Source organism: Podarcis tiliguerta (genome assembly GCF_965153285.1).
Source record: "Podarcis tiliguerta genome assembly, chromosome: 2".
NCBI classification, from domain to species: Eukaryota; Metazoa; Chordata; class Lepidosauria; order Squamata; family Lacertidae; genus Podarcis; species Podarcis tiliguerta.
The window spans coordinates 30,655,617-30,668,228 of NC_139535.1; the positions used below are offsets into that span (position 1 = coordinate 30,655,617).

Below are 12,612 nucleotides of genomic sequence, written 5' to 3' on the forward strand. Positions count from 1 at the left end.
GGGAAGGGTTGACTCAAGTCTCATTTTACTCCGATTAACCACAAGGTGATAGTGATGCTAAATCATGTTGCTTTTGAAACATGCATTAACTCTTTTTAAAAATTAGCCCCGATTTCCATTTACCAGTTGTCTAAACTACCAAACTTGAAAAGCTATCAACAACTGCCATTTCATTATCAAGCCAAGGATCTCCATGTCAGGCTTCTTTTTCAGAAGCTGGATACGGTGTTCAGTCATAAACTGAGCCCTTCTGTTAGAGATCACGGACTCCTGTTCATTCTGATTCAGGAATAATTTGATTTACTAGAGCTGCCACCTACAAAATCAGATCATTGGTTCATACAGCCCAGTGCTGTCTACTCTCAACTGGCAGTGGCTCGCCAAGACTGGGGATTTTCCAGGCCATATTACTGGGATTTCAAAGCTAGAAATAACGTCTGGGGTGAATTTCCAAAATGTGGCACTTTGTCTTGGATCTTAGGCAAATCAATCAAAAAATCGCAGGGTTTGGGGCATTTTTGTACAACAATTTTCTTTTTTAAAAAGTTCAACAATTTTGGGATCTTCCTAAAAAAGGGTGTCCTGGTTTATATTTTCTGAAATATGGCAACCCTAGGTTTACTGGATTAAATTTAAAAACACAGCGGGTTTCTGGATTGTCTAATTTGTTCTTCTAGGTTTTGGAAGCTTCTGAGCAGGCCTACAGTGGCTTTACAAATATAAGGATATAACACTAAATGTAGTAATTTGTCCTCCCAATTCCATGGGAAGTGCCACAACTCCCGAATCTACTATCAACTTCTGATAATTCCCCATAATCCAAAATAAATTATAGACTGTGTGCAGCATGAAATGGTCTTCATCTAATCAACCAGACATATACAAAGGTGACTCTATAGAGAGCTTTTCAGTGCCTCTTTTAAACATTAGCAGACAAGAAAATTACAGACCCTGTAGATCAGGTATTTTGGTCCAGCGCTACAAACCTTCTTCTTCACTCACAACCGAAACAAGCATGCTAAGCACACTCTACATGCTTTCTCTCAAAGCATGCTGGGTTTTGAACAACTCACTTCAAAATTGCAAAAAAAAAATGATAGGTAGTCAACATGGTGCCCTCAGATGTTGTTATACTACAACTCCCATGATCCCCAGATAGTGTGGCCAATGGTCAAGGATTATGGGAAATGAAGTCCAACAACATCTCTGGAGGACACCATGTTGCCTATCCCTGGGCTACACAGATAGGACAAGTCACACACTCACACATGCAATACTGATATATTTCACGTCAAAGCAATAATGTAAAGTGATGGTGAAAGGTGAAATCTTCCACATATATGCACACAAGCTTCTCAGGCAAGATAGAAACATGGAAAGCACATATGTACAAGTATTTACATGATGCGTAGTTTTCTTTTCATAGATGCCTGATTAACACAATACAAAATTTAACACTACTGTCTTTCCCAAACAAAATTTTATTACACTTAGACTTTGTCCTGACAAGAGAATGATAGGTGTTTCTTTATTAGTAACCTTTCAAAAATTAAACCGAAAGTCAGATATCAATAAGTTACTCTTAGCTTCAGATCTGACACACAGTACAATCCTACTGGAACTTTTCTACACAGGTCCACCATTGCCCAACATTGAAGTTATGCCCATGACTACTGGGCATTCTGTTCAGAACCCTACATTAGGAAAACAATCATATAGCTACATTTCTAAGAATGCTTGGCGGGGGGCTGTAAAGGTACTGTATTTATGTTCCATAGAGATTTCTTTCCCTAGTTCTGTATGACCATAGGATACATACTGTTTGTGTCATATAAAGGCTTAATAGTCAGTGAAAATATAATGAAGATATGCCTACATTCCAGCATATCTGGAATCTCAAAATTCTGAAATGTCAAAGCATGCACATCAGTTGCCCTCAAGACAAAAATGACCAAGACTATCAGGAAGTCGAATTTTTTAAAGATCCAGAACTGATCAGGATTTCTGCAGCTAATGTTACAAGCTTCTATTAAATAATTCTGTCAAACACTCTTTTTAAATCATGTTTCATGTGCCTCTGAAATCAAGATGCGTTTATAATGAATACATTTCCACACCTGTCTGCATGCATCTCAGAAATGTTATTTGCAGTGCCATAAACGTCAGAGAGAACCTCTGTTATAAATCCTTATTTCTTGTTTATGGCTTTGTCTGTTAAAAAAGTCACTCTCATCTGAAACTCTGCGTGCAAGCATCTCAGTCAGAAATCAAATTTCTTTTATAACAAGTTTCCAAAGTGCCCATAAAACTTCAGCCACAACCGTCAAAATTGGGTAACGCAGCTTGTGCTGCATTTGGCAGCATTATCACATGCTGTTGAAAGGGATTAAACTACAAGCCTAGTTGAATTGGGGGGGGGGGAGGTATCCAATGGTCTTTCTGACCATCTGTGTATACAAGAAGCTGCCACCTACAAAATCAGATCATTGGTTCATACAGCCCAGTACTGTCTACTCTCAACTGGCAGTGGCTCTCCAAGACTGGGGATTCTCCAAGCCATATTATACAGTATAATTTTCAATGCACTCCCCAGGGACTGAACTTGGGACTTTCTTCTTGAGAAGTATGCACTCTGTGATTTTGGAAAAAAGCAAGATGTCTGTGGTCAAGTCAACTGGTAAGAACAACAATGGGGCAATCCTGTACAAGTCTATTTAGAATCATGTTTCTTTAGTTCAATGGGATGTACTCCAAGGTATATTGGTATAAGGCTGCAAACTGCAACCTAAACGACATAAAAGCCAGTTCTTGCTCAATCCAGGAATGCATAAGTGGGTCAGAACCACCCTATCAAATGCAGCCACGAAAGATCCAAGAGTGATAAATCTGTAAGTCACAGTATCTAACACTGAGAAATGGACCAGCAAATACATTCAAAATTAAGAGTACCAACCATTAAGGAACATGTTATAGAGAACAGCTCTAGAATGGCAGAATGACCTGCCAATCTACATGATCCAGTAAGATTAATTGATATTTTAATAGTGACTACCTATTCATCTGCAATCCCTTACCAAGAGCAAACTATGGAGCATGAAATAACTATCTTTTTTGTCTCAAGAGGATCCCTGATTTAATTTATTGTTTATAAACTGGAAATATGAAGCAAAGCAAGTTTACTCTCAAGGAATCTTTTTGATTGGGGGTTGTTAGAGAGGGAGACTGTAGTTTTGTCACCCTTCTAATTGGATTATATAAAACAAACACTTCAGTTTACAAATAAAGCAATGCTCAATGAAAGCTCGTTTTTAATCATCAGCAGAAAGCATCTGACCCCTAGTGCTCACAAAAGTGAGAGCAAAAAAAGATATTCAGTGAGTAAAGCTAACATTATAGATCGGTTCGAACAGAGCAGCATTAGCATCTTCCATTGCTCATGCTGCTAAAGAGAAGCACAGGAGAATGGAGCAGTATTTTTCCCTAGCTCCAAATGTCAGGGGCTGTTCTTTTAAAAAATGATTTTTAGGGAATGCATTCTGCATTCAGTACTGCAAGATAACATTTAAACACAAATTAAAGACACGGGGAATGTGATTGTTTTACAGGTGATTTAACAATAAAATCCCATGAGTAATGCAGATGGTGTGAGTCATTGACAGCCCTCTGTAATAATCATTGATAATATCTACACTTCCAAAACAGATCCCCCCCCCCCACTTTAATATACAAGAGCAATATAGCCCCAGGTGGGGCTCGTGTGGATTAATCTGCCTTCATTTATTTTACTGCAATTGATCTTGAGATTTTGCCTTGCTGATATCCTGTCCCCATTTTAGTTTGGGGGCACATTAGAAACTCCGCCCCCCCCCCTTCCTCCTTTGAGCACAGGAGTGAAGGAATGTGCTCTGTGAAATGAAAGCGCAGAGCTGTAAAGCTTGCATATCGTTATTATTTACAACTAAATAACACTTTATGCATCCGATGAAGTGGGCTCCAACTCCATGGAAGCTTGTACCACAATAAGGCTGCAATCCTAATAAACACTTCCTTCTGATTAGGGGCTTGCACTGCAAATCTATTAGTCTTTAAGATGCCACCACACACACACACACACACACACAACCAGTGAACTTTTGTTTATGTCCTTTACTCTCAGAGGTGCCTATTTGTTTGTTCTCTGCTTACCGTCCCATCAACCTAACGCAGGAGTTGTTTTGTGTATGTTTTTATAATGAGTTTGTTCTTACAAACGAAGTGACAGCAAAGGGGAAAAGGGAGAGGCAAGAGGATCTGCTTTCAGGCAGACAGCGCCTCAGAGAACAACCCCAGGAGTCTTCCTTCCACCCCACAAAATGCAAGGTTTTCGTCGACTTCGCCTCTCTTTGGCAGAGCTAAAAAAAAAAGGAGGCTGCTGCGAACGGCAGCAGAAGAGGAAAGGTGACAGCTGGCTTTTTGTTTTGCTCTTAAGGCGAATGTGCATTCGGAAATGATGCCGGCAATAGCGGCGAGAAGATGGGGAAGAAATAAAAACAAAAACTTGAGTCTGGCGCCTCGCAAATCACATAGCAGCGCCCTGTCTCAACACTTAAGCAGGAAGAAGCAGCTCAGAGAGCACGAGAAATAAAAGGACAACGCCGAAACGTCTCGCAGCTTTCCCACCAGCTTGAAAGCAGCCTGGGCAGGCATCGATACCACCATAAGACACCCTCCCACCCCCCAAATAAACTTCGCTCCCAAAGTTGAAAGAAAGCAAATTGAGGCGGTTAGGAAACGTGACGACTCTCCTTCGTTCCCAACTCTCTCGGCAGACGTGGACCGAAGAAGAACCCCACCACCAACGCAGGCTGGGCGGGGCGGAGACCCCCCACTAGGTTCCTTGCAAAACTTCGTTGTAAACCCCCCCCCCCCCATTTTGTTCTAAACCCCCTGACAGAAACTCCCCCCCCCCCTCCGTGCCCTAGTTCGGCAACCCACCTGCCGTCGTCGTCCTCGGCGCGCTCTGTTCCGGTTTTATTTTTCCCCCCTCCTCCTGCGCCACCAGCACTTCCACAAGAAGCAGCCGCGAGCCTGGGTAAAGTAATCCTGTGCGGCTCCTCCCGCAGCGCCCGCCGCCTCTTCTGGAGCTGCGACAACAGCGCCGCGCTCGCCGGCACCGCGATGTTCGAGGAGGGAAAGAGAGGAGAGGGCGAGGGGCGGAGAGAAGAAGGGGAGGAGGAGGAGGAGGCGCGCGGGAAAAGCAGGGGAGCCTCTCGCGCAGCGCCGGATTCCTCTACACACACGCGCGCGAGGGCGCGCGCACACAGACACACGCTCCTCTTCACATCTCTCCTCGTGCGCACACAGGCGCGCGCGCCTCTCGCACGTTCTGCCGCCTTTTTTATTTTATTTTCAGCAGCTCGACCCCCCCCCCCCGCCGATCCGCCCCGCGCGCCTTCCTCCCGGCACAAGGCGACGTCACCTTGCCGAAAATTAAAAATAACGGCGGTGTGTGTGTGTGGACGGCGGCGCGTTGGTGGTGAACGTGCCTCGTGTCCCTTCTCCTCCCAAGGGCAGAAACTGTAGAGGCTGGGTTTTTAGGTATTACTATATTTAAGTACAGTGTGTATGTATGTAATCATACGAAAGAGAGCAACCGCCCTCGCTCTTTGCCGTTTGGCAGAGCCCTGTGGAAAAGGCACTCTGCACATGCTCGCTGCTGCTGCTCCTCCTCCTTCGCCTCGCTGATAAAGAAGCGGGGAAGGCGCGGACGTGGGAGAACCGCCTTAAGGGGCTCGCTATCCGCAACAACGCAGAAGCTGCAGTCCTGGGTGCGTTTAACCAGGGGACCCCAAACCCGGGACTTATTTCTGAGGCGATTTGCGTTGTTGGGACTAAGTTGATTCCAGTTTCCAGTGCTTCGTGGTTGCAGAAGCCTGCCTAACCGTAATATGACTTTTTTAGACCGATGGGCGCTCCCCCCCCCCAATATTTGATATTATGACAACGCGATGAGGGAAGTTCTCCTGAGGATACACCCCACCAAAATAATAATAATAATACCTAGGCTGCAACCCGTTCTTATGACCTCAATTCTGCTCGCTCAGAAGTAGGGCATGTTTGGTTTCACGATGTGGGCAGGTTTGCAGCCTCAGTTCATTCCAATGGGACCTACCTGCACTTAAGCATGGATAGTAGGAGCAGACTCTCAGGAGTGTCAAAAGTCTCTGACGTGAATTCCCTAATCCGTATTACAGCACTATGTTTATCAGGCCATCCAAAATGTCACATTACCTGACAAGCCCCCCCCCCCCCCATGATAAAACAGGTGCCATTATTTCCCAGTGATACATGAAGCTGACTCACAGCTATGTTTATATGGCTGACCAACCTGGTTGACCACTTTTTTTTTGCTCACTCAGTTTCTGCCCAGGGTGTTTTAGCCAGAGGAAAGGGGTTCCTTTGCATCCCTCGCAATCTCTTCAGACTAATGTTAGGAGTAAAAACTTCCAAAGAGAGTCGACTTGCCCTGCTCCCTCCTCTCACTTTTCAATAACATCCCCTTAGCCAGTTATTTATTGTCATTCACAGACTGGGATGAGCTGCAGGGCATTTCTCTACCCTTGGCTTGAGTTTCAATTTGGAGACGCTGAGCTTTGCCATCTTTCCCTTTAGCACTGATTGCTCTCTGAGTGCTGGGGGTTGAGGGGGTGGGATGGGAAAGAAAAAAGTCTCTGCTTTAAATAAATAATCTTCCATTTCAGCAGTCACACAACAGCTTGCCTGCGTTAAGAAGCCTTTGGCTTGGGCTAAAGCCAGGGAGTTGAAAGGAACTCTTGCATCCTTTTACAGCGCATAGCTATAGAAACCAATCTGCCTGGTTTGCTGCAGCCACCGGTGTGCAGTATATCAGCACCAGGTTCATTTTGCATCCCTAAACAGAGGATGTAAACTTGTAAGAGAAGCTGCACAGTCTCCAGGATGTTCACTACTACAGTTAGTAAGCCCTGACTTCTCATTAATTGATTTGTCCTATCTGAAAATACAAAGTGTGAATGTCCATGTGCACATGTGAGTGAGTTAGTTAGATAGAAAGACAGACAGACAGAGAAATCATTCTCCTAGCCAGACTGATGAGGCAACCCGTGAACATGGGATGAATGAATCTAGTCTGAATTTGGCAAAGAGTAAAACAGTCATGTCAACCCAGCCCACTTTATTGTGGTGCTCCTGCATTATCATGTCACTGCTCCAACCACTATGTGGAGGGAGTTGCAAACACAGTGAAGGGCTCACAGAAACAACTTCACCACCTGTTCTGTTCCTGCAACTTCAATTTAGGTCACCAAATTGGGGGTGTGAACTTTCCTTCCTTGGAGGTTTTTAAGCAGAGGTTGGATGGTCATCTGTCATGGATGCATTTCAGGGGGTTAGACTAGATGACCCTTGGGGTTCCTTCCAACTCTACAGTTCTATGGTTTGCCTTCAGATTGAACCAACCAACAGCGAAGATGCACCACTGTGTTTGAAGATGTGACCCCTTGCTCTGAGAAACCTGGCTAATTGTATGAAAATTGTTTTTATTTCCTCCAAAACAAATGTTTTCCCCAAATTAGGGAGTAAGCCCCCACAAAGTATATGAGAAGTATTGTGTAGTAATAAAAAGTTTTAAAACTTGTTAAGGCTCCTTAGAAGCTCCCCCCCCCCCCCAACGCTTTATTGCATTTTTAAACTGGCTCTGAAGACTTTTGTATTCCACTTTTATAGATTGAGCTTAATTTGACTATGGAACCGTTGGGCTGTTCTTCTATCTCGTGTTTTATGATTATGCTCGGCTGATTGTTGTTTGCCTTCAGATTGATGTGCTGAGTTTTTTTTATTGATTTGTAGTTTTTTGATAGGTTTGAAATGGTATTTGTGTATTGTTTATGAATGGCTCTTTAGCTTTTATTCTGTGTTAGATGCTTTGTGAGGATACTCTCTTAGAAAAGAATACATCTAATTAAAAAATAATAACACATTTTCCCATGTAGGGAATGCAATGCAACCTTCTTGTCGTCAGGTTGTGGTGGAGGGTCCATATGTTTTCAAAGTGCAGACCAACCAGCCTCAAATTGAAGACATTTAAATTATGGAAGACTGCAGCACACTCACTGATACAGCCCTTTTCATTTTAAGTTTTCTATCATTATCCTTTGGGCATCGAGGTACTCCATGACTTGACAAATGGGAAATGAATGTCTTGGTTTCCATTTCCATAACTACCTCTTATTTCAAAAGAAATAATGGCCCAGCAAGGAATCAAATGGAGAACCAGCTTGCAAAGTGGTGCAGCCATCATCAAAGACAGGGAATGAGCCAATTCTCCCTGAGATATTGTGGGGATTCATCTACAGTGAGATCTTGGGAAGGAATGAGGCAGTGAGCCCCTTTAAAGAGGTCAATTGGCTCCAACTGTAGCCTTCTTTCTCTTTGTGACCTGATTCCCAGTCCTCCCTCAGCTTTAGAGTCTTCCACTGATATGTTGAGTAGATGCTTGTTTACAGAGCTAGAAAGAAATTTTTCTATTAACCACCACTCGCTTTTGGTTGAAATGTTTTTGCACATCTTTCAGTGGCTAACAGGTAGTTGTTATGTGTCTTTTGCTTAGCTATTTGTCACAACTTGGGTGGGAATGTCATTGGGCAGAATCTACAAATAATGGGGCCCTCTTGAGGAGTCACATCAGACCATGGTGCAAGCTTGAGTAGGCAAGGCATGGCTCTACTCATCTCAAATTTACCAGCAGGGTTCCAGTTGCATGGAAGGCACCACACTGGGTCCTTGTATGCTGGTCAATTTCCATAGCATTCCCCAGCCAAGTGTGTTGAGTTGCTGCATCTGGCTCCAGATAATGGATCCTTACCCAATACCTTGCCAACTTCACTTAGCTGTGGCTTATTTTCAATTCTCTCCTGATTGTTATTCACCCTCTATTGTCAGTGACTGGAAGGATGCTGAGGAGTGTACACTGGGGGAAGTGGGGCTGGAGTCTGACTTGGCGTGGGGGCAGTGATTTCTAGGGAGCTATACCAGCCAGGAGGTAAGTCAAGAGGCAAGTGGACTTTCAGAGTTGGGGAAGATACATAAGCTGGTGGAGGGGACATGGCCCCCTGTTGCTGCAACTGCTCCATTATCTGCCATGTGCAATCCTTTGGCTGGGGAATGCCCTTGATGTGGGTGGGGGGGGGACTACTATGTGCCTGCCAGAAAACAGAAGCATGACGTTGTGTTTCCTGGGTTTATACTCCAGTTACAGTGTTGATCAAGACTCCAATGCTACCCCCTTCCTTGTGTTCAGTAATATACCATGCCAGGGAAGAGGGTACGTATGATTGGGTTTTAGTACTAGTCTCCAATATGCAATCCTATAAGCTGCTGATTCGGTGCAAATAGCCTTCAGTGGGGCATTCTGATTTTTTTAGTATGTGACTTGTTCCCTGATTTTTGAAAGAACATTTATTTTAAGCAGGTTGAAGAGATATGTAAAAGCAGAGAAGGTGGCATTTTTTAAAAGGGGGAGAGAGCTTTCCCCTTTCGGAAAATACAAAGTTAAATTCAAGCTGTGTGGGAAATAAGGTGGCTGTAGCTGCACTTTGCCTTGCATGTTCTGGGAAAAGCTGATTAGCTTTGGAAGGGATTTAATGCAATTGCAAGTCTGGTAGCCACAGCCATCTTAGCTTTCATAGTTTTTACCAGTCTAATAAATAAGCCTCCTGCCTTGGCAATGGAGTAAACAAAAGTTACATACCAAGACAGAAAGCTTTTGCTCATGTAGTGGGAAAAAGAGTGCTTGTTTTAGCTTTCATTTTTCAGCTTATCATTTCTTAAAAACAGAATAAACTGAGAAGTTGAAAATCACACAGAAATGTTTGTGCATATGCGTGTACGTGCACATGCGCGCGCGCACACACACACACACTTTGGGGATTAAGTAAAAGCTCCAGCCAATTTCTGGGCTGCAAGCCCAGGAGAAAAAGTGCCAAGTTCATGAGTGTCTCTTCAGTGTGGGAGCTGAATGAAGATTTTTATAGAGTCAGACTTCCAATGTTCACAGTACAGAATTTTTGCAAGTAATGTGGTAATTAAGGTATACAAGAAAATTTCATTATAACAACTGCTGTTTTAAAGGGTTTGGTTCTTTAGGAAACTTCAGCAATATGAACAGACCAAATGAGCAGCACTTGAGAACGCTTCTTCATATTGTATGGTCTGTTAACATTTAAGGGAACATGGATGGCCACTTATTTGTCCATATACAGTACTGGTAATTAATGAGAACTGTGCTATGGTGATATTTTATTTATTTATTTCTACAATTTATGTCCCAGCTTGGCAGTGCCTTAAGGTGGCAAAAATGAAACAATAAATATGAACGATAATAAATTAAAAACAAAAAAATGCATCAAATAAAAAGAGCAATCAACAATAAAATCCATTCAAACTAAAAGAAGAGAACACAGTAAGGTGAAATAGTTTTATGCTTTGCAATGGCATCAATTGAACATTGAATGATTGCTTCTGGCAGATATGCCATCACTGAAAATATAGTCACCTGGTAATCACCTACCTAAACTCAGATGGCAAGATTTCCAGACAAAGTCTCTGATGGAGATCTCTGTGAATGTTCAGGCTCCTATGGGTAAAGGTGGTGGAAAACTCCTAGGAAATACAAGTATATAGAAGAACAGACCTTACTGACACTGAGCCAAGCATGGCTTCTGCAATGATCCAAAACTATCAGAATTTTTTGAGAGTGTCAACAAGCCTATAGACCTGTTTGGACTGTCAAGCAACTTTCAACACCAAAAACTCATGAGTAAGCTTAAAAGTAAAGCAGTAAGTGGAAAGGTCCTCTTGTGGATCAGGAATTGGTTAAGTTGTGGGAAGCAAAGACTAGGAATATATGGACAGTTTTCTGAATGGAGAGAAATAGAAAATGGAGACACCCCCCCTCAAGGATTGGTATTGGGAACATCTGGTGGGGGGCAGTAGGCTAACAAAGTTTGTCTTAAAGAAAGGGGACATGGAGACAACATCATATCTTCAGTGAGCATGTGAGGAGAAGCAGAATCCTAGCCATGTTCTTGATGCTAAAGCACCTGCTAGCCACAAACTCCAGTGGCTGTGTGTTTGGCAGTAGTGTGAAGGAAGCCTGCATGCCTATAGGTATAGGTTGCTTCTTTCTGCCACTTTGCCTTAGCTAGTTTTACAGTTTTGAATCTCTTTGATACCTGTTTTCTGGAGACGCATCCAATGTTTGAAAGTTGATTGACCAACCTGTCTCATTCTCTACCTACTTACTGCTTGTTTACTTGGCCTCTTTTGCTCCTATTATAACTAGGGTTGTACCATTATCAGCATCAAGCTTAAGGACGTTTCCAGTGTTTGTACTAAAAAGGCATTACATCATCAGCTTTTAGAAAATCACTATAAGTAAGTAAAAGACCCATTCCTTTTTACCCAAATGAAGCTGAGGTCTGCTTAAATGCAAGTATTCAGAGTTTTCAAACTTGATTGTGTATGTATGTGTTTATTTATTTATTTATTTATTTATTTATTTATTTATTTGTAATGTGATATCTCCCTTGACCATTGAAGTGGGGTAAATGGATCTTGGTAAGTGCATTCAGGATGTAACTTGCATTCCAGGTTCAAAGAAGATGCAATCCACAAATCTGTTTTCAGGCACTAATGTCCCTTGAAATGAGATAGTTCCCTAGGGCATCAGTATGGAGCTGTGAAACTTGATATTCATACTTAAGATATAATTCTAGGTCCCAAGGTTGCATACATATATGTGCTTAGAAATCCAAATGTATTGTATTTCACAATTTTCAAAGGTGGAAGGAAAGTACTATGGAATCTGCAACACCTTGAGACTGTGACAAATGAGAATGTTACTGCTAGAATGACCTGGAATAGTCAGCGGCCGAAGCTCCACCTATACCTTGCATTTTCTTGGTAAATAATTGTAAGATCAGTTCTGCTGGGGAAACTGCAGCATGGTCTAGGAACATAAGAAGCTATGCATAGGGACTGAATGGGAAACTTGAATGGGAAGGTATCTGAGGGTGCTGGGAGAGAGATGGGTTAAGTAGCAGATGAAAGATAGTGGAGTAGACTCAAGACTCAAAAGCCTCACAAGGCCTAAGAAAAATATGGGCTGCATGCTGCTGATTGCCATCAGAAAACAATTGGCTAAGAGTTAAGATGATTCTGCCTAGGACAGAGCCTGAGCCTGTCCTGAGACAGAAAGGGGCTTGTGGTTCATGGGGAAGGATGTTAACCCTCCGCCCCACCCACTATGGTTCTGGTGAAAACTAACTTCCCAAGTTACCTTTCCCCCAGGAGGCAAGTTTCTATGCAGGGCAAATGCCAGCTTTTGGAGGGTATTTTTTAAAAAACAGACTGAGGTGTAGGAGGAAATAGTTAAATCTCTTCCAGATTCGCTACTTGTGGATGCTCCTTGTTCATGTCATTTCTAATGTAAATGTAATGAGGAAAATACTAATGCTAAAATGTTAGTACATATATTGGTGTATGCAAGTGTGTGGGAGGGAGGGAGGGAGGGTGGGGAAAAGAGGAAGGAAGGAA

General features: G+C 42.9%; 1 protein-coding gene and 1 long non-coding RNA gene across 3 annotated transcripts in view; one reads left to right on the plus strand and one right to left on the minus strand.

Moving 5' to 3' along the window:
* The window catches only part of CNTN3 (contactin 3), a 174,464-nt gene extending 169,190 nt beyond the window's left edge, over window positions 1-5,274 (minus strand). Inside the window, exon 1 of one of the 2 annotated variants that reach the window (XM_083424905.1) lies at window positions 4,975-5,274. The gene's annotated coding sequence lies outside the window, so the exon portion shown is untranslated. The remainder of the gene's footprint in view (window positions 1-4,974) is intronic. The other variant, XM_083424906.1, reaches the window with a different exon arrangement.
* A 146-nt stretch (window positions 5,275-5,420) lies between these two features.
* On the plus strand, window positions 5,421-12,402 carry LOC310671166. The gene is made up of 3 exons (XR_014507850.1): window positions 5,421-5,577; window positions 8,010-8,415; window positions 11,360-12,402. It is a non-coding gene; the product is annotated as an uncharacterized lncRNA (long non-coding RNA).
* The last annotated feature ends 210 nt before the right edge of the window (window positions 12,403-12,612 follow it).